The 23,643-nt window shown below is 36.2% G+C and overlaps 1 protein-coding gene across 1 annotated transcript in view; it reads left to right on the top strand.

The window, feature by feature from the left end:
* Nucleotides 1-432: 432 nt before the first annotated feature.
* Nucleotides 433-23,643, top strand: part of LOC145673773 (influenza virus NS1A-binding protein homolog) — a 109,235-nt gene continuing 86,024 nt past the window's right edge. The window contains exon 1 of the mRNA XM_081743530.1: nucleotides 433-670. The gene's annotated coding sequence lies outside the window, so the exon portion shown is untranslated. The remainder of the gene's footprint in view (nucleotides 671-23,643) is intronic.

Below are 23,643 nucleotides of genomic sequence, written 5' to 3'. Positions count from 1 at the left end.
TATGACAGGTTGACACAAAAATAAGTTAAACTGCATGACAGGTTGCTTTCTTTATTGTTCGAGCACAAAGCTGCATCGTACAAAAAGTGATGACATTTCTTTTGAGGATGATGATAACTTCAGTTTTGACAATTAACAATTGATGAGATGTGTTTTCTGTGTGCTATTTTGCCATGCTGCAAATTAACATTAATATTATATTTCAAATTAATTTGCATGATGCTCAATTACGTTTAGTGCTTTATTACGCATAATTTCAAAATAATAAAATAAACGTGTCTGGATACAGTTAAAAAAAAAGCAACGTGTTTAAAAAGTTGCGATTTTATAACAAATGTTAGTGTAGGGTCATCCGGAGGATAAACTGGTCGATTCTTTTCTTGCTTACGGTTTTTACGTTTTGTGTGTCTGGCAACTCTGTTGAAATGTTAAGTCTTATGTAAACGACAGCGCGTGGCAGAACGATAGCTATATCGATCAATACAGACCACGAATTCTGGAGAGATCTGGTACAGCTCAAGGTGAGAGGAGGATATGTGAAGTGGGGGACTTATTGCGAGATACTGCTTTGAGGAGTTTAGAGGAGATAAACAACCGGTTGGCATCATGCATGTGATTGTGATAGACGCGTAACACATGGACTAGGGCAGCTCACATTCCGAGGTTCAGGGTAAGTGCATTGTTTATATTTGTTTACTAATTTGAGTTTTTAAAATTTTATTGTTGAAATTGCTGTATGGTAACTAAATTGATAAACAATTAATGAGACATGAAATACTATAGAGTGTTATTTTTAAAAAACGATACTTTCGGCTCAATAATAATAATTAAAAAGATACAAATGTTGCATGGCAAGCTTAAAGCGTAGGGCATTTTTATTCCATCGCTGTCATTAAAATTTCCGTGTATTACGTGCTTGTATAGTTGTGAGTGTGAACTCGGATAAATTGATGTGGTTATCTTAAGCACCGTGTGAAATTATGTATGTTGTGTTGTGATTTGATTAATAGTGGTTAATGTTAGCGGTTGCGACTCTTCTACGATAGATCAATATATGCGTACCGGTGTCAATTGTAGGCGTTAAGATCGAAATAGGTCTACCGACTTACGATGCAATATTAATATGAATGGAGGAGCATTAGTAGCATCAACACACATCAAATATTGCTTTACATAGTGTAAACTACGTTGAAAATTTGAAAAATAATATAAATTTTAGAGAATTTCTCGTTTTTACCTATCAATTCTACTTAATGGCTTAAATGACTTATAGATGTGAGTAGTGTCTAATTGTCTACAACTAAAAGGGGAAGTGATTTAGTAGTTTACCCTGGCGATCTTCAATTTTGGTAGCAAGGTAGGCTAACATAGAACGCGGAACAAGAATTGCAGCAACAATCCTCACTATATGAAGTCATTCACCACGACATTCAAAGGCAGTGTCTTAAAACAATCACCACCTACGTCGTAGGTTTGTTGTGAACAGACCTTTTACCTAGTGCCGTACCGTTCGAGGGGATGACACTTTAATATAAAATTTTTGTACTGTAGATCAGTGGTTCTCAACCGATGCATCGCGACACAGTCGTATGTCACGCACTCCCCTAACAGTTTAGAACTTAAAAGTCATGAAGAATTGAATAATTAGTTAAAATCGAGACGGACTGTACCAGTCAACAGCTCCAGCGGTAGCAATAATGCTCACTGCTATATAAAGTCACTATAAAAACTAATTGGCTTCACTATTATAATAAATATTATTATTATTTATAATAATAATAATAACAAACAAGTATATCACGATGTCCTGCACGTTGAGTAACGTGTGTCGTCAATCAAAAAAAAAAAAAAGGTTGAAAACCACTGCTCTAGATGATACTATACGAAAAATATATAGCCTTTGTGAGTGTAAATAAAGTATGGGTTGGGTTCATTACATTAAGAGAAAAAAAATGATCTGGGCCCATTTCGGTATTTTTTTTTTTTTTTTTTTTTTACTATTAGAACATCAAGAAAAAAATATATTTAACGTGTTCGCTTTAACTTGTGAAACATGGAATGGACTTACTGTACCACTTCCTAAAGAATGCTACTTAATCATCTGAGCAAAATATATTTCTCTAAGATGAGGGATAAACGTAATCTGGACCGTACTTTGCTAATTGGAGACCCTGAGAAACAATAAAAATGTTTATTAAGGTTTTAAATTCAAGAGCGGCACAAATACATGCTTTTGTGGGGACCAAATGTCAATACTTCGCTCTGTGAATAGTTCAAAGTTACGGCGCTGGCCCGGTATTTCAACCCCATCCAGAAGGAATATTTCATGTTACCGGAACTTCAGTTCTGTAGAGATGTGATTTTTTTGGGGGGAGGGGGAGTGGGAGATATTTATGGCAGTACATGTTTATTGCTTATCCATGTTTGAAAATCTTTGGAACAACAACACTTCTCTGAATCAGGGTTTTTTTCTTCTTTTCTCTTTCTCTCGGAAGTTTGAAATTGCGTGAATTTAAATGATATTGAGATTGATAATCAATGTTTATATCATAATGTTGCCTCTTATGGGATTGACTATGAATATTTGAAAGCAATTGAATTCAATCATGACAAAGGGTAAGTCAGTCACTATTCTTAAGACCAACTTCATTTGATTTTATTGTGTTCGTGCTTCTGCGTCCTTATGCAACATCTTCCTGTTGAGGTGAAATCGGAAATTTGAACTTTCTGCGCTAGTTTAATCTCACAGTAGGGCAGCGCATTCGATATTGTAAAACTTCTTTGTCCTTTAGGAGCGGAATTTTCAAACACTGCAACTTACATGTCATATATATTGATTATTTACTGAATTTCAGAGCTTTGAAGTTAAAAAGGAATCCTCACAATCGACATTTTTCTGAATTAAAAGATCTGAAAAGTAGACCCTTTGAGAGCGCAATTTTCGAAAGCACTTACACGTATTCCGTTATTCTGGTTTTACTTCCACAGACAGATCTACCAAATAGAAAATTTCAAGATGGAATTGGGTATTTGTGTGATTATTCAGCAAAGTGGGACGGAAATGTAAGTTTGTGTAGAAAATAGGAGTGTGTGTTAGTAAATATAGAAAGACCGTCCTACTCAAATCTAACCCAACCTAGCAACCAGCCATATTGTAGTAGTCAACAAGATAAAAATTTAGAGGAAATGATACATAACCTAACCTAAACTTAGTGAATGTATTCCAGCCAACATGTTAAAAAGGAAAATTTGGGCCGTAATCGGTAGAATTGTCAATGGAGGTAGTGCCCTTATTTTTAATTAGGAGTTTATATACAGAATTTTACACCTCCAACTTGAGTGAATCTTCACATTAGAGATTTTACAAATAAGGAATCCGAAATTGTACTATTATAAAGAATTGCCTTCTTTCTTTCCCCGTTTAGGAGAGGAATTTTCGAACTTGCTGAAACATGTATTTTCATATTTTTAATTAGGAGTTTATAAACTGAGTTTCCCAACCGATTTAACGGAATTTTTACATTAGTTTTTTTCTTTTCTGAGTAAAGAATCTAAATTCGAATATTGTAAGAATATTTTCCCTATAGGAACGGGATTTTCCAAAACCCAGAAACACATTTTCTTCCAGTTTTAGTTAAGAATTTATATACACCAGATTTGGCACCACCAAGTTAAGCGATTCTTAACATTGGATATTTTGCTGAATAAAGAATAGGAAATAATAATATTAAAAATTCTATACGTCACGAAAACTGACAGTGCGATCTCGATTCACTAAAAAAGAATTCGAGTTGTACGTGTAAGGGTAAAAGGTCATATTTCCGCCCGATTATATAAGCTTTCCATGACTCCTACGTGTCTCGAAACAGTCGACTTTGTTTTGAGTGCAATAATTTGTTGTATCATTTGTGTGCCTGCATGTTTGTTCCGTCTTGAGTTCATATGTCAGGTAGAGGAGCAAGAAGAAGGCGAAATGAAGTACTCTTAACAAGGTGAACGCGAAGCGTTATAAAAAAAAAAAAAAAAAAAAAAATCACATTGATCATACCAAATAAAAAGAGTGCTTGTTTTAAAGATACTTTACGCAAGAAATATGCTGATGTTACTTTTTTTAAAGTGCTCGTATTATACGTATGGAAATATTTGTAAAATAAATAAGGAAGTTATAATATGTATCTAGCAGCAAAAGGAGCCGAAGTATACTTAGTAAGTTACTATCCTGTGATAGATTACAGATTCAATTTCCCGTAAGAAGAAAGTATTAAACAAAAGCTTGAGTCCAAATCTACTCGTCCTAAACATTTTCTATTCGAATCTTATTGTAAAAATATTCACAATTGTTTTATATGGAAATATTTCGAAGTCTTTATCATGACAAATTGACATAGGAACATATACCCTCCATTTCAAAAGAAACCGAACTTTTGAAAACAAATAGTACCACTAGTATCATCTGTTGTAATATTTTACCGGTAGATGGCGTAGTCCCTCATTGACAACTGGTATGAATGTCATGACATTTGGATGCACGGCAACAAAGTTATTGCGTTTCAACTGTCAGTGTGTTGTGTACATCGGTTGGAAAATGAGTTTCAAATAACGAGTTGCAATTGAGTTTTGTGTTAAACTGGGTAAAACTTTTAGTGAAACGCACCAAATGCTACAAAATGCATATGGTGATGAGTGTCTATCCCGTACGCAAGTTTACGAGTGGTTCAGGCGATTCAAATCGGGTAGAGAGACGCTCGGATTATCGGAAGAAAACATCGAAAAAGTGCGTGAATTCATCAAACATAACAAAAAATCGTCGGTGAAAGTTATTAAAATGGAATTAGGCATTCCTCAAACAACCGCATACCGCATTTTGACCGAAGTTTTGGGCCTTAAGAAGGTTAATTCGCGGTTTGTACCACACAAGCTCACCGAAGACCAAAAAGTTGATCGAATTTCGCGTTGCAAAGACATCGTTAAAAGTGCTCGGCAGGATCGAAACTTCTTGAAATCGATTGTAACTGGTGACGAGACGTGGTGTTTTGAATATGAGCCCGAAACAAAGCGGCAAAGTGCTGAATGGAGAGCGCCGGATGAAGGAGCACCCAAAAAAAGTCGCTTGGTGAAGTCAAAAGTTAAGGTGATGCTGATTTGTTTTTACGATTCAAAAGGAATTATCCACAAAGAATTTGTTCAGCCCGGCCAGACAGTCACTGGAGAGTTTTACTTGGGCGTCATGAAGCGTTTGCTGGCAAGAATTCGTCGTATTCGGCCCGAATATCGCGAAATCGGCAGTTGGACTCTTTTGGACGATAATGCACCGTCACATCGTTCGCGACTTGTAACTGAATTTTTGGTCAAAAATCACATTATTCGGTTGCATCATCCGCCCTATTCACCAGATCTCGCTCCGTGCGATTTCTATCTGTTCCCGAAACTGCATTTGGCGATGAAAGGAAAGTGGCACGTATCGATTGATGCCATTGAGAAGGCGACGACCGCCGTTCTAAAGACCATTCCAATAAAGGACATGGAGAAGTCGTTTGACAACTTGTTGGAGCGTGCAAATATGTGTATCGATGCAGAAGGGGAATACATTGATTAATAAAAATGATTTGTTCCAAACTGTACAGTGCTTTTTTGTTTTTTTAAAACGTTCGGTTTCTTTTGGAATGGAGGGTGTATTGATAATTCATTTTTCCATTTACTAAAAAGAGCACTTAATATAGTATTACGACATTTCTAGGTAGCGCGTCTAATATTGACAGCTTTCATAGTAGTACGAAAAGTCAATATACCTATATCCTATCGCTTGCCGCAAATTGACGGTGGGGTGCTGACTGCCACGAGCCTGAGAGAAAGTTGCTAGACGTAACATCACCGGACGCCAAGAAGCATGAAAGAAACGTGATGAACCTTAGGATCGTGTTGTTCAGACCTGCTCCTAACAAAGGTAAACAGGTCTCTGTATATGCAGTACTTTCAGTTTTGTCAGGTAACGGTGCGTACAAAATTGGTACGATTTATGTGTCCTCACTTGAACTCCCCATGTCAGCATGAACTGTGTACAGTTGCGCAAATTGTTTCGAGCAGCTCTTGAAAGTTCCATCAAAAAAGCACTGCTGGCTGTCCCTGACAAGAGAAGTTCAGGAGAAAGCACTCGCCTGTAGAGAAACTAATCATGCCATTTGAAGCCCCAAGTCATGCTGATTACAACAAGCTAATAAAATTCCTGTACGGTTGAGAACGGTTCGAGATTTTCAACTTAAAGTTTATATGAGAAAATGAGGATATGCGCATTTATACGCGTTAAGTTCAACATAATTAGTAACGAATATTGACATACGAATTGAAAGCTACTGGGAGTAACAGAAAAGAAAGTGTTTCGCAATAACTAACGGGTTTGTTAGATACAATTAGTCATTACATTGTTCACAATAATCATAGGTTAGAGATGAAAATAGATCATTGTTGTTTTTCTATTTTATGAAGAAATGACGCAGGCAAAGGCTCCCTTGCACCATGAACATTTTATATGTGCAATTGCGTTGCATCCGTCAAGGGAACAGTTCGCAGAACCAAAGCAAAAAGCAAATTCGACAAGTGATTCAAAAGTTATAGGCCTATAATTTGTTCGTAACCTGCCTTGTAGAACGCAAACTGAAACAATCCAATGTATCGCGGTGATCGGGACACGAACTTTATTTGATTGGTTCGTTGGTACATTATAATTCCGGATGAAGAAGTTTCATACTATGTACAAATCTCCTGCCATAATCTTTGATTGATCGGAATCAAAACACATCAAATGGTTGCACAAATCGTGTGCAATTCTTTGGTATCTTCTCAACCATTACGTACGTCTTGCAACTTGTAATGGACAATTTGTCTGTGAATAAACCCCAGTGATCAAGCAATAGCAAGTTCAAACCATCAGGCTTCGCCATGGGAGAGAATACTTAATGCGTTGAAACGTGCATCCACTCATTTTCTCATAAACTTCCAAGCTGAATATCTCGAACAGCTCTCAACGTACTGGAGTTTTATTACCTGTTGTAATCAGCATGAATTCTGTGGGTGCATGCAAGAACCTGATATGACATTTTTGTGAAAAGTGAGTTATCGCCATTCATGAAGGCTCCAGAGGTCATTCAACTTTCTGTAAAAAATTCAGAGTTGTGGGTAGTTTACAAGTCCACCAAAAGCTGGTGTGCACATCATATTAGGAATTGGAATTAACGCTTGTAGCGTGCAAGAACCTGATACGTTCTCACCTCATTCTACTCTTTCCACTCTTGATACAAACGACATTGTAGTGGACTTTAATGATGTACAACACAATTTTTTCCGTTCCCTTGTCGTACTTTCCTATATTGTGACAGGAAGTTCGGAATTATTGAAAAGGAGAGGTCTACAGCAACAGTATATACTCCACATAAGAGTGTCGACATTATTAGAACATCAAAAAGAGCCAAACTTTTCCAAGTAACAAGTTCAAAGAACGTGTTCAAGGTGAATCAGTTACAGAAAGCTTCCAAAATTAGAAGTACCAAGGAGTAATCTAGTATTGTCCATATCGCTTACTCTGCGATATAAATAAGTGGCAAACAATCAACATCGCCGTGCGTGGCCAGCACCCACATCTCTATGAATTGCGTGCTCTGTTCTTCGGATGAAGAAACTTGTCTACTGCGAAAGTAAAGGATTTGCGAAAGCTTCTTTCTTATATTTCACCAGAATTGCGAGACTACTACGAATGTAAAATCAGCGCAACCAAATCATCTTCACAAGGCCTAAAAGGAAGCTTAACACCATTAAAGTAAGTCACATGTTTCCTTATTACATAAGAGAGATAAATCAACAAGTACTTTTAGTTGAGGATGATCTTTCGAATGAGGTGGTGGGAAAGAAGCAATGTTGCAATTCGATACATTAGGAAAATATAAATTTTTATGGTATAAGTTTAGCGATGGCAACAGCCCGTTCTATAGATATTACTCGTGCCGTTTATGGTTATTTATGAGCAGTTAGGATAAATGTTCTACTTGAGTGCAAAGGAAGTGTAAAAGAAACGAGAAAGGCATAGCAAGTGCGAGCAGATCTGTAAAGGAGAAATTAAAGTTTGTGGAATCGAGTTTTGACTTCAAAACTTTTGTCTATTTCGTACGGGAAAATGTGAAGAATTTGAGAAGTTTCGTATGAGAAGCCATAGGAAAATTCTTTCAGTTTAACGTACCCGTGATTATGCCTGTTAGGCTAGGCGGATTTAGACAAGTGAGTGATTGATGATGGAAAACGTAGGAAAATGTGGAAATTTAGTACTTGTAACGTTTGTAGAAAACTGCTGAGAGAAGTTGTTCTCTGATGGCAATAAAGGAACTTTTGATACATTTAAAAGAATAAGAAAATTATTTACAAAACAAAGCAAATAAATACAGATGAAAGACGAGAACAGATACGGAAATCGCATAATTGTAATGAAAGTACCTTTTAAAAGTCATGAACTAAGCTTGAAATTGTTAATCATTTTTAATAATGTCAGGTAGTTAAATCATAAGACATCAGCCTCAATAGGGGCACCGCAAAATGTGTCCACCTTATTATGCAGGAAGACTCAACTCTTACTTCACATTATTTTTTTAAGGGTGATTATTCAGTGACTTTTAGGCGCAGTATAAATCTCGATGCATCGAAGCACTTTCTTCCCATTGCTGAAAACTCTCCTCAAAGCAGTAACTAATTTTATTCCCGTAAGCGATTGTTTCACGGAAAGAAGCGAATCGGAATTGTTTTATATGAACCATGTGCATATACAGAATTTATTTGAATAGAGAAGGAGCCAATGTCGTCCGTAGGATATCTTTGAGGGAATCATATCTGAACTTTATGTACTAACTTAAATAGAGAGTACTATTTCTATCGTTGCGTGTGTGATAATGATTGCTGTATAGTAATCGTGGTGGCGTGACATGTCTAAATAATTACATTGCATGAGCCCTTGTCCTCTTTTTGTACACAACAGTGATATTAATGATAACACTACACAAACATTTTAAAAAGCTACATAAGCAAAATTTGTATTTTCACTTAGAAAACAGAAAGAAAGAAAGATAGACATATAACTATAGCTCTAGTAGTAGAGGTGGTTCGAGTGGAAAGGATGCGATTTCTTCAGTCGTCAAAAAACAAGAAATATTATAAAATTCATTCTTGAAAACATGTTTGAAGCTGAACAATGATCAGTAATTCATACAATATTTCGATTTTCCGGTAAAAGTGAGAAGTATCATGTAATTTGTTTTTAATTTTAAGGAAACTGAAAATAATTTCTGGAAAATGAGAAATCTTTATAGAAGTCTGACGCTGTTCGGTGGAAGATTTTCTGCTCTTTTAACCCTACAATGCATGATTTTGTAAAAAATTTTCTGTGAGAAAATAGTTTTACAAGAGAAAACAAGAATGAGTAGCGGAAGTACCGGTACGCTTAATAGTGTAATATATGCAGAAACTGTGGAATTACAACTAGGTTCGAACGTTCCGAATTTGGTTCAACATGCATTAGCAACTACACACCGATATATGTAGGAAAGAATAGATTATTTACCACTATGACCTATATCTGTCCCACTATGTATTGTATTGTTAAGTAAGTCTTTTTTAAAGAAAATAATCCTTTTTTGACAAAACAATTAAAAATATAACTGAAGGTGACGCACCATCTGCAATTTTTTTTCAAAACGGCATAGCACACATCGGTTAAGTAAAGACTTTTAGTATGTTGATGAGGAAGACACTTACAATAATCTTGTAAAGTATTTAAAAAAAATACTAATTACGTTCACGATCGACACCTAATTTGGCTGGCGTAATATATTTCATGATGTACGCATACACAAAAATATTGATCTGAAACGGGATGAAATTAATGGAAGTTTAATTTTGTCAGAGAACTTCATTTCAGCTTGCCTAGAAGTGGAATGAATTTTGAAAAACATTTTTTGTTTTTGAATATTTTTTTGTGTATTTCTGCTATATTCTTTCTTGTTAGTCACATCTGTTATTCTTATCACAAGTCGTGGGAGCGCAGATGTTGATATGTAATGACATTCTGGATAGAAATAGGCAAACAAGCATTGTTTTTGAAGGACTATGCATAATCTTCTTTTGTCCAAAGCATGGAGTTCTTTTAGTTTGTTCTTGATCCATATCTCTTCGCAGCACCTTGGACGAAAAATATTCTTATCAAGGTTATGTATCAACGTGAGGGGGGAAAACATTGTGAAAGCCTGAACAAGCGGAATATATACTTGTCTGATGGCTTGAAGACTGCTGTTATGTTCTCTGCATGCTTATCCCTCTTGTCTTTCCTCGTAATTCTATAGAAGACTTACATGATTGTGAAAGTAAATATTGTAGTGCTCTCCCATCGGGAATCGAATCGAGGACTACGTATACCAAAGACTCATGGTCTAGTCACTAGACAATCGGAGAGAGCAGCTATGAATGGATGCCCTTCTATTTGACCACCTAGAATATTAATAAAAGGAAAGAAAGATTCTGACCAAGGTATATGACTAATAAATAATATCGTTTCAGTTTCGGTGAAGTATCTTTGCAGGAACTGTAAAGATATTATTTATTAAATACCCACGTTTGGGGCGTTCAAAGCAAGATAATCAAGTCACAGTGCCAAAGTTGTGAGAAAACACATAAAGTTAATACTGAATGTATAATTACATGGAAAAGTTTATACCTATATATGTATATACCTTATAAGAGATATTTACGATATCTGGACATAAAAGGAGCTTCAGATCGAGATCTGAAAGATGAAATATGTCCGGAATGACGAAAAAGTAAAGTTGATATAGGGTTCCCAACTGGCCGGTTTTTCACTGACCTGACCGGAAATACTGTTATTTTGATTAAAGCCACTGACCGGTACAAACTTCTTACCATCCCTTTGTGACCGTTTTTTTTTTTTTTTTTCAAATTTGTATCTAGTTCGAAGTATAGTTTAAAAAGTAACTTTCATTCTGTAAATCCAAAACTGTGACCTTTCACCATCTATCAACGATTAATATATTTTGTTCATCTGTTTAGATTATTTTAGAGATGACAGGGACTGTATCAGGGAAAATTTGAAATTTACTTGTAAGGACTTTCTACATTTATTGAGAATGAAAAAGGACTTCTGAAAGCAATTTCCTGTAGTTGAAGTATGTGTTTAAAGAATAAATTTCATTTTCCAAATTCAGAATTGTCACGTAAAGATTAATATACTTTTGTTCATCTGTTTCGATAATTTTAAAGAAGTGGCAGTTACTGGTAAATACAATAAAATGATCAATGCCGATTTCAGTTTCTCACTTATAGCACAATATATCTATTAAGCTTATTAGTGAACGTACTAAGGATATGCAGAATACAAGTACTAATGCACTTTTGTTCACGATAGTATATTTCCTTCCCATGGATGGGTCCGAACAGAGATACTTCACACTTTAGACCTATATCACAGGGAATGTTGAAGGAGTGCCGGTTTATTTATTTTTTTTATTTTCCAGAGTTGACAACCCTAAGTTGATTCCCTTGTGCACATTTCCAACCATACGCCATAGGATTTGTGTATTTTTCTATGGTTTTTCGAGGATTGCAACGCGAAAAGGTTCGAGTCGATTTTAACATGCCTTTCAGCAGCGAGAGTATATGAGATGGGATTAACGTGCAATTCGAACCACATGAGCGCCCGCGGGAGTTAGGTTGATTTTATTTTGAGTTTAACGTCCCTTTCAGCAGCGAGGCTATATGAGACGGGACCTACTGATTAACGTGGAATCCGAACCGCATGAGTTCTCGACGGGAATCGAACCCGGGTCTCCCTCGCTAAAGCGCGTACGGCAACACGAAAAGAGTTTCCCTGTAAATGCTGCGAAAAATAGCGGAAATAAGAAAGTTGTTTATACAAGGTGAGTGTCCCTCTTCAGCACCAAGACTGTATGAGACGTGGACCTACAGTTTAAGATAAAATCCGAACCATCATAATGCGTTCAGTACTTGAAGCTGGGATCACATATACTGAAAACGTGCACGCTAGCCACGAGACTAACGTGGCGGAATAAGAAAAATGAGCCGGGCTTAGATTATATGGACCGTAAAAAAAAAAAAAAATGAGTCATCAATCTTTATTCTGTTTATCGTTATTCCTGATTTTATTTTTCAGCGTCAGTTCACAAGCGTCTCATTTATGGACTATAATTTTCTTCATTGTAATTCCAGTTGGCCTATGTCGGACGAAGTGAAATTCTAGTTTTACGTTTCACATTATGCCCTTTAGAATAAAGGAGGTGGATGATTAATAAATGTGAACGATTGTGAAAAAATAGAATGAGAATGTGAAAGAGCCCTGAAAAAATCCGTGAATACAGTGTTGTCTACCACAAACTCATGTGACATAGGATCTAACCATGGTTCCTTGCACCAGAGGTGAGCGCTCTAGCACTGAGTCACAATTCCCCCAAGTGTCAGTGGAATCTCAAGATATAAATAATATAGGAAAGACCTCGCACTAATTTGCATAAAACAATGAAGTAGTAGTTATGCGAATATTGGTAATCTCTGATCCCCTTGATGCGTGCTTGAGAGTATCTATGCCTCAGAGCAGAAGAAGAACAATTTTACCGAAGAGAGAATTACAGATTTGGAGTTGTTGAATTCCTTCAAGGGATACTCATGTCCAAAATGATTGTCGCATATCTATAACTGTCTTCTTGTAAGAATATAATTTTATAATGATTCTGCATGGTACTTTTAATACTGATACTATGTATATAATCGGGAAATGTATATTTATAGTAAATTTCATAGGAAAAGAATTATAAATACGAAAATTAGAATGAGTAAAACAAAATGCTGCTAAATGGACAAGAAAGTTTTATTTTCGTTTTATTATTCTTATTTACTGCCCTTTTGACACGAAATTTGCCACATTCATGTCTTTGCCGATTATACACATACTAACATTATAAGAAATACCGGGCGAATTCGTTATCAAATTATATTCGTACAATAACATATTTATAGTCATGCGACAATAATTTTGGACATGTGTGTACATCATTATTTCCTCTTCGAAGTGAGGCAGAGCAATTTTGCTTAGGTTCCACATGTGTCTGCATGAATCCAGTGTCGTGCATTCAACAATATATATCCAATATTCGTTGAGGATCAAGTTACTTCAATTGCTTGACTTGTAATACTATGAGCACACAATGAATTCTCTTCATTCCTGCGTGCCACATATTCCAAAGATAGGCCAATTTCGTATACACGTGTTAAATATAGAGAAATGATAGTTACGTAATAGTTCGGCTACATAGAATGGGTGTAGTAAAATTATATGGTTTGTTGAAGTTATAGCGTCCTTTTTCAGCACCGAGGCCATATGAGATATGGACCTACAGTTTGAGGAGGAATCTGAACCACCGTAATGCGCTCAAATTTAAATCCTCTCGCCGGGTTTGAGCCCGGGACAATAAAATTTGATAAGTGTTTTGAATATCTAAATAGAATATCTAGATGCAATTACGGAGAAGAGACCCCGTCAAAGTATAAAACAGCTCCTCCAGGGGAGAGGAAAAGTTTTAAAATTTCCATGTTGACCACCAATCTATGATTTAGGTGAGAAAAAAGAGGTGTTTTGAAGATAAACTTATATATAGCAGAAGTAGATCAAATGGGTTGAATTCTGACTTCCCCTGATTGAGAAAGCACAGGAAATAGGGATTTCCGCAGTAAGTGAGTATATATATATATATATATTGGTGATTCCACGAAAAAGGGAAATTTTCTGTCACAGGCATTTCTTCAAACTACTACTAAAGAGAATCACCTCATTTTTATTTTGTTTGGTAGTAACCGTCACAAAGTAGGTATGCCATGTATAACAGTTTGCAAATATAACACGAAACATACGTAAAAAATTAATTATTACCCAATTTCTCAACACCGTGGGCTGTCACAGACTACAGTTGACTGATTTTACTCAATAAATTACAACTGAAGTCGCAAATCAAACATCATTTAATGGTAATTAAATAGAAGAGAACACTTCAAAGTTTCGGTTTTGTGGAAAGTAAACCTTTATAACGATTATTTTCGAAAGCTTGACTATGCGTCGTTTCTGTCACCTCTATTTGGTCTCAACTCCATGGCATGAAAAAAAATTGTCATTGCTCTCAACAGATAGTATGGTCGTCCACATTGACAACACCCACAAGAAGACAAGGCAGATATGTTTAACTGAAGAACAGAAAAAGTTGTGTGCATGTGTTAAAAGCTATAGGAAAAATATTTTTGTGTGTGGAAAGCAGGTGCGTATATTAATTGATACTCAACACCATGGTATTTATTACTGAATGTATTTGTATGGTATATACCTTCTTTCCCTTGAGGAACCTGCGCCTTAAGGTAGGAAATTCGTACACAATTACTCACATGTACTGGTTAAAAAGTGGGCCGGTAAAGATAAATTATATTCGATTTTCTCAACTCCGTGTCCATCTGAAAACTAAGGAATCCACGGTGTTGAGACAAGTTCACGGAGTTGATAATCCTATAGTGTTTGTTATTCTCATGCTCTTCCAAATATTTGTTCTTTCAATATATTGATAGAAATAAAGCTCGTTCATGGTCTAGTGACTAGTATGCTCGCCTTTCGTGCGTGGTTCTGTGTTTGTTTCCCGGTGGAAGCTCAAAAATTAATGGTGTTTACTTCGCACAGTGAGGCAATTGAAAAACTCATTTGAGTAGAGATGTACTGAAACCTGATCGCGCAGACCATCGCAACGGTCGTAGGAGTCGACACGCTGACCACGTGTCATTCACACTCAAAGGCCGGCTGGTGGGTCCTAGCCCATTTAAGGAGTGTTTCGCGGAAGTTCAAATTTGGTGCTGTAAGGTAACCGGAGGTAAAACTTCAGTCAAGTCAAGATGGATGGTATCTGTTTTTAACTTATTGACGTCTCAATCTTATGATCAGCTAATTGTTTTCTTTTCAGGGATTGTCGAAGACTCTGAGAGCAATGTAATGTACGGACAGTCAATTTTATGACGCGGATCGGGAGGAATTTCTCCTGGCCTACTAAACCTGACGTTTAAAAAGCGTTGGCAGTTGTCATTCTGTGTAGACTAGAACAGCCCCTGCCTGTTTCCTCAATACATTTCCTTCATTGGAGTGGAAAATGAGGGCTACTTAACAAAGAACATCGAATTATCCAAAGAAAACAGAAATGATGAGTGCCTTACACTGTCATTTAGTGTGCATTATACAGGGCGTTTCAAAACAATACCGACAACGTTTGGGAGGTAATTCCTAACACCAACTGCACGGTGATTCCTAACACCAACGGTATTGCACTTTCGACGTGTTGACTTGATCACACAGAGAAGACAGACGGTTTACATAAGCTCAGAAAACAAATGAAGTAGACAATAAACAGGTTTAGTGACTACTTCATCTGTTTCGTAAGCTTATGTGAAAAGTTTGTCCTCTCCATATGATAGTCAACATATTGAAAGCGCAATAATTTTTCAATATTCGATAAGTGTATGTGTATTTCTTTTTTTCTTATTTACGTCACATATTCATATATATATGGGTGATTCCACGAAAAAGGGAAATTTTCACTTGGAAAATTTTTGTTCCGTTGATGGTCGCCTATTTCAATAAAAATATCACATGCACTTACTACTACTACTAAGTACATGTTAATTACGTGTTCAGCAGAGCTGAATCGTTATTGGTGTAGTAAATAAAAAATAATAAACTTTTCAGCACCCACGGAGTTGAGACCATAGGTCACGGAGTTGAGATTAGTTAACACGGAGTTGAAAATTGCTGTGGAGTTGAGAAACGTGATACATCTGGGTGATAAGTTTTGGTTTATAAGTGATTAAGCTTATAATTTACATAAAAATTGAAATAATTTTCCAATAGTTTTTGTAAGTTAGAATTATTCTCCTTATGTTGAATAAAATTCTAACAAACTAGATGACACGTAATTTGTTATACAAAAATACTCCAGAAAATACTGCAAACATATGAAAATATATCTCATGAAGGTTCCAAGATTGAGTACATATATATAATGTGACGTAAATAAGAAAAAAAGAAATACACATACACTTATCGAATATTGAAAAATTATTGCGCTTTCAATATGTTGACTATCATATGGAGAGGACAAACTTTTCACATAAGCTAAACCTGTCACTAAACCTGTCTATTGTCTACTTCATTTGTTTTTTGAGCTTATGTAAACCGTCTGTCTTCTCTGTGTGATCAAGTCAACACGTCGAAAGTGCAATACTTTTTCAACATTTGGTAAGTGTATTTGTATATTTGGTATATATACAAGGTGTTTCAAAACAATACACACATCCTTTGGGAGCTGATTCCTGACCCCAAGATAAGACGAAAAGTATAGACAACTGGGTGCACAAATGCTTCCTTTCGGAGTTACAGGATGCCGAAAACATGAAAAAAATGAACTTTAAAGGTCCATAGCTCCAAAACTATGAGACCTGCCGTAGTCGGGTCACGACTTCACTTAGGAACTAATATTTGCACTATCCAAAAATATGTTTCAGAATCCTGAGGTACTCACGAAGCAATTTTTATAGAGGGAGTTTGGCTACGGGCGTATAATCTGAAGTACTCACCAACTACTTCTATAAAAGTTGTTGTGGAAGTACCGCAAGATTCTTAAACGTGGATATTTGGATAGCGCACATACTAATTCCTAAGTGAAGTCTGACCCGACTACAGTAGGTCCCATAGTTTTATGCTATGGACCTTTAAAGTTCATTTTTTTCATGTTTTCGGCAGCCTATAACTGCGAAAGGAAGCATTTGTGCACCCAGATTGGTCTATACTTTTTATCTTATCTTGGTGTTAGGAATCACCTCGCAAACGTTGTCGGTATTGTTTTGAAACGCCCTGTATAATGCACACTAAATGACAGTGTAAGGCACTCATCATTTCTATTTCCTTTGGATAATTCGATGTTCTTTGTTAAGTAGCCCTCATTTTCCACTCCAATGAAGGAAATGTCTTGAGGAGACAGAGAAGGGCTGTTCTAGTCTACACAGAATGACAACTGCCAACGCTTTTTAAACGTCAGGTTTAGTAGGCCAGGAGAAATTCCTCCCGATCCGCGTCATAAAATTGACTGTCCGTACATTGCCCTAAGACTCTTCGACAATCCCTGAAAAGAAAACAATTAGCTGATCATAAGATTGAGACGTCAATAGGTTAAAAACAGATACCATCCATTTTGACTTGACTGAAGTTTTACCTCCGGCTACCTGACAGCTCCAAATCTGAACTTCCGCGAAACACTCCTTAAATTGGCTAGGACCCACCAGCCGGGTCCTAGAATGACACGTGGTCAGCGTGTCGGCTCCTACGGCCGTTGTGATGGTCTGCGCGATCAGGTTTCAGTACATCTCTACTTAAATGAGTTTTTCAATTGCCTTACTGTGCGAAGTAACCACCATTAATTTTTGAGCTTCCACCGGGAAACAAACCCAGAACCACGCACGAAAGGCGAGAATACTAGTCACTAGACAATAAACGAGCTTTATTTCTATCAATATATTGAAAGAACAAATATTTGAAAGAGCATGAGCATAACAAACACTATAGGATTATCAACTCCGTGAACTTGTCTCAACACCGTGGATTCCTTAATTTTCAGATAGACATGGAGTTGAGAACCATGGAGTTGAGAAAATCGAATATAATTTATCTTTACCGGCCCACTTTTTAACCAGTACATGTGAGTAATTGTGTCCGAATTTTCTACGTTAAGGCGTAGGTTCCTCAAGGGAAAGAAGGTATATACCATACAAATACAGTCAGTAATAAATACCATGGTGTTGAGTATCAATTAATATACGCACCTGTTTTCCACACACAAAAATATTTTTCCTATAGCTTTTAACACATGCACACAACTTTTTCTGTTCTTCAGTCAAACATGTCTGCCTTGTCTTCTTGTGGGTGTTGCCAATGTGGACGACCATGCTATCTGTTGAGAGCAATGATAATTTTTTCTATTGCCATGGAGTTGAGACGAAATAGAGGTGACAGAAACGAAGCATAGTCAAGCTTTCCAAAATAATCGTTATAAAGGTTTACTTTCCAAAAAACCGAAACATTGTAGTGTTCTCTTCCATTTAATTACCATTAAATGATGTTTGATTTGCGACTTCAGTTGTAATTTATTGATTAAAATCAGTCAACTGTAGTCTGTGACAGCCCACGGTGTTGAGAAATTGGGTAATAATTAATTTTTTATGTATGTTTCGTGTTATATTTGCAAACTGTTATACATGGCATACCTACTTTGTGACTGTTACTACCAAACAAAATAAAAATGAGGTGATTCTTTCTAGTAGTAGTTTGAAGAAATGCCCGTGACAGAAAATTTCCCTTTTTCGTGGAATCACCCATATATATATATATATATATATATATATATATATATATATATATATATATACTCAATTTTGGAACCTTCATTAGATATATTTTCATATGTTTGCAGTATTGTCTGGAGTATTTTTGTAAAACAAATTACGTGTCATCTAGTTTGTTAGAATTTTATTCAGCATAAGGAGAATAATTCTAACTTACAAAAACTATTGGAAAATTATTTAAATTTTTATGTAAATTATAAGCTTAATCACTTATAAACTAAAAGTTATCACCCAGATGTATCACGTTTCTCAACTCCACAGCAGTTTTCAACTCCGTGTTAACTAATCTCAACTCCGTGACCTATGGTCTCAACTCCGTGGCTGCTGAAAAGTTTATTATTTTTTATTTACTAGACCAATAACGATTCAGCTCTGCTGAATACCTAATTAACATGTACTTAGTAGTAGTAGTAAGTGCATGTGATATTTTTATTGAAATAGGCGACCATCAACGGAACAAAAATTTTCCAAGTGAAAATTTCCCTTTTTCGTGGAATCACCCATATATATATATATATATATATATATATATATATATATATATATATATATATATATATATATATATATATATATAAGCACTGCATTGTAATTCCTATATAGTTTCCGTGTGGATTATCATACTCTTCTTACTCTTAAAATATTTGTGCCGTATGGAGAGAAAAAGATAACCTGCATTAGGGTCGAGTCGAGAACTTGGTAACGGCTAGATCTATCTGATCTTTTTCTGTCAGTTGGTGCTTTGCTTCGCACATTTTACATTTATCGTTATCAAATTTGTGAAGCTAGTACTGGTAGAAAACACGGAGAGAATTAAGTTTAATAAACACTACTTTACACTCTCACGTGCAGAGGTGACCACTTTGACCTGACCTCACGCTCACAAACTCATTGCGACCTCACGCTCACCTCACCAGTCTGACCGCACGCTCATTCAACCTCACGCTTACCTCACTAGTCTGACTTCACACTCACTCAACCTTACGCTCACTTCGTGAGGTTGAGGTCGAGTGAGCGTGAGTTCCGAACTCATGAGCACCGATTTCGTGAGTTTGGGCACAGCTCCTCCCGCTAGCCTATTGGCTAGCACGCGAACCTTTGGTGCACAGAGTCGTGGGTAGGACTTGGCGATATTTCGATGTATCGATCGATAGTTTGAAATGTCGAGATTTTTCGATGTCGATTTTTCGATTGTTTTCAGTATTTGGATAGTTTTCGATGTTTTCTTGTTTTCAGTATCAAGGTATACCGGTACCACTTTCTCAACATAACGAAAACTATTCATATAACACGACCTAGACTTTCAATACTTCAACGTTCTCTGTTCCACAGGATTACTACCTAATACAGCCAAATATGACAAACACACGTCGATTTATCAGGATCACCCAAGTGGGATTTACAATATTGTAATATTAGTTCGTACGCCTGTACAATATTGTAATATTAGTTTTGCTTCACACGCGAACTACTATTGAATTCCGTCTCCTGGGATCGATAGCAAAAATAATTATTTCGAAAAGTTCGTTAATGAAGATGATTTACCAATGGGTAGAGGTAAGAATTAACCATTTTCGGTTTAACATTGATTACTATAGGGCAAAGACAGTGACATATAGCGAGACATGGTTTCTTGCAATTGATCCAGCGTCCCAAGAAGACCTTTCATCTCCATCTTTAACGATGTACTAAAATCGGAAGTGATATAAATTACTACAACTTCCAGTCTCAGTATTGATCTACATAGATCAAAAACTATATATATAAAAAAAGATAGTGAGTTAAAAAAAAGAATCGATTTAATTTTCTAAGAAAAGTTCTCACATTCACTCTTAACCTTCTATTCAAACCGAAAATGGCAAAAATCAACCACGTCCGGTTCTAACGTTGATCACTATAAAGTAAAAACTGTAATAGAGATAAGTTTTGCAATTAATTAAACATCCCAAGAATACCTTTAGTTATCATCCTTATCTTTCCACCGAAATCGGAAATGATGGAAGTACATTACAACTTGCGGATTCAATACATATTGAAAAAAAAAAAGTAAGAACTAGCGAGAAGTAGGTTTTGGAATCTGGTTAGGCATCTGAGAATAGTTGTCATCTCTCGTAATCCTTCATTCTAAATAAAATCTTTGAGTTTAACGTCCCACGGTTACGCCGGTTAGGCCAAAGGAGACGGTGATCATGAAATAATGGATGAAATAGTGGGAGAACCCAGAGAAAACTCACGTACACGATATTTTACCATCACAAAGTCCACTTGGCGGGGGCGAGGGCTGGGATCGAACCCAGGACCCCAAGCACCAGAGGTGAACGCTCTACCACTGAGCCACCGCGGCCCCCAAAATGTCAAAGTTTAATAATAATAATAATAATAATTAATTAAATAAAAAAGTAAAAATGAATCTCTCCAAGAAATAATTGATTTTGCAAATCTGGCATGAATCATTGGTCGAGGTTAAGTGAAATTTTAACCTTATACTTGCAGTAGACATTTGCAAAGAGGCCGGTCCGTATGATGCGCTTTGCCCCTTTCCCTAAGTTCTCTTTCGCATGTGACCCTCGACACTGCCACCTTACCAATCTCTATCTAGATAAATTTCAACAGTCCAAACAGTTATTCTGGTCATTTTAGGGACATTCTTGGTAGTTTCAATATTAAAACTATTACGTACAGTCGAAAATTCGAAACGAATTTCTTGTATTATTGAACTAGCTCGTATTGTAAAACTCAAATTAATCATTCTCTGTAAATTTACTTTAAAAAATGGATTTGTAACAATTCAAATCTTTCTTTACAGATTACAAAGTGAAAATGCATTAAAATTTCTACAAAAACAAAGATATTTATAAAAATAAGTTTTTTTCTATATGATTATTTTGTATTGTTAAAATTTTGTACATCGACGGAGGAAGGAGTGCTTTTGGGCCTAGGGGCGGCAAAACATTAAATGCGGCTCTGGTCGAACACTAAAAATAAATCAATCATCGGTGTTTGTCCCGACTAATGTTACATAAATGGTATAAGTTATCTCAGTTTTGAATAAAATATAGGTGAATTATAGCTTTAGGAACACACGTGAGTTAGTTGCATCCTCCTAAGTTGTCCCCTTCTCTGAACAACAATTATAGGATTATACGAAAATGAGTTAAGTGGTCGAAGACTGGCACATTTACCCTAGTAGTACAAAACGTTTATTTATGGCTGTTCTGCGTAGTTATATTTATACAAAAACAACTACTTGCTAACTATATGAATTTTATTTCCAAGTAAATAATAGATGTAAATGAAATTCTATATACTTATCAAGATGTAATAATGTCTCTGAAATACTCGCCCAAAAAATATGTAAATTCTATTTTCTGTTTGGAGCAGGCAGGGGTGTCCATAGGCTGGTTTTAGGGCGTTGGTTGCACCCATTAGACTTTTTATTTTGGGGTTAAGGGCATATTTTCTTTCAAAATGACAGAATTGACTTTTAATTATACTATAATTTTTCTTTTAAGAACGGCAACTGTGAAGGTGAATGAATGTATTCTCTGTGGCTTGAAAGGATAAAATTATGACGGAAGGTGGAAGAAAATACTGTATAGGCTGATCCTGTTTAGAAAGAATGGACAAGGGCTACTAAGTGATGTAGCCTGCAGTGTATTCGACATGCAAACCAGTGTGGAGACTCATTGGGGAGGGGGAATCTCGCTAAGAATTTAAGCACTCTGTTTTGGGGTGAAGAGTATATTTAGGAATGCACGCGAGACGCGAGAAGTCTCGTCTCGTCTCGCATTTGCGAGACGAGACACTAAACGAGAGTGAACATTTTATGCGAGACGCGAGATGAGACTCGGTTAAGTTTCGCACGAGAAGTCTCGCGAGACTTCTCGCAGTCTCGTAACATTTATGAATTACATGTAATTGTATATTTAGTGATTTTACATTTATTGAGTTTTCTAATTTGAGCGTTAATGCCTACAGGAACAAAAAAAAAAAAAAAAAGATTGGGGCAATAGACATTTTATGAGATTTATTATTATTCAAGGTTGATTTTCAGAACTAAAGCCTTCTTTAGTTTCTAAACGTCATTAAAAAAGAAAAGCTTTGTAAATTGGAAATTTATTACAGCATCGATTTAGGACTTTATTTTGCGACACAAACATACACGCGGGCGCGCACGAATACATGAACTTCTGTTTTTGGTCTGAAAAGCGAATAAGACTCCCTATTGCTGCAAAATGTGATATTTCTGTTTGTCTTTTTCACATTACTACTAGCGATTAATGTTGGGGGATGGCGGGGAAATCCCCTCTCGTCAAAAGTTTATCCCCGGCCCGGGTCGCAGAAATAACATATTTTTACATGGAATAAGTATTTTCTTTCTATATATTTATCAAAAACATCTCCCTTTAGTTCGGAAGTTTAATTCAAACACTGGTTTGTTAGGATGGCCCTGTAAGTTTGGTGCGAGATCGTAGGAATGGCCTATATCTGTCAGTAATTTTATTTTCTAGATCTGGCAACACTATAAGTTGAAAACGAAAGTTGATAAAATGCGATAATGCAGCATTGCTACAAGCACCATTGTCTGGATGCTTTCAACTACCGGCATATAATATTCTGATGGACTGCAGGGTATTCCTGCTTTCTGTTGATTGAATTGCACAAAATTAAAATGCAGGAATTCGGGCATTTTTACTTAGACGCATACCAGTGTCCATAAAATATTCTGGCTACATGTCTTGTTAACCGTGGCGACGCTAGAAGGGGCGAGAATGCAGGTGCCCCAGTCATGTTATATTGTAATGTAGGTGAAGTAATTTAAAACTGTTACTTTTTGGTATACTATAAACTAGTTTTCCCTCAAATTTCTGCCCCTCAACTTGCCCCGTCCCCAGGAACTTAAAAGCTTGCGCCGTCACTGCTTATTAATATCATACGAAAGCTTATATTTAAGAGTGTAGATATATACGTCTTAAGAAATATATCTGTGCATTCGTCTATTTTCATGCCTGAATGGATAGGAAGCCGAACTAATTCGCACAGTCAAATTACTTCAGCGTAACGATTTACAGTGTATATTTGGTCGCAGAGAACCCAAACAATTCAAAA

Source organism: Thermobia domestica, chromosome 2 (assembly GCF_964235325.1).
Source record: "Thermobia domestica chromosome 2, izTheDome1.hap1.1, whole genome shotgun sequence".
Taxonomy (NCBI): domain Eukaryota; kingdom Metazoa; phylum Arthropoda; class Insecta; order Zygentoma; family Lepismatidae; genus Thermobia; species Thermobia domestica.
This window is presented reverse-complemented; position numbering and strand designations above follow the sequence as displayed.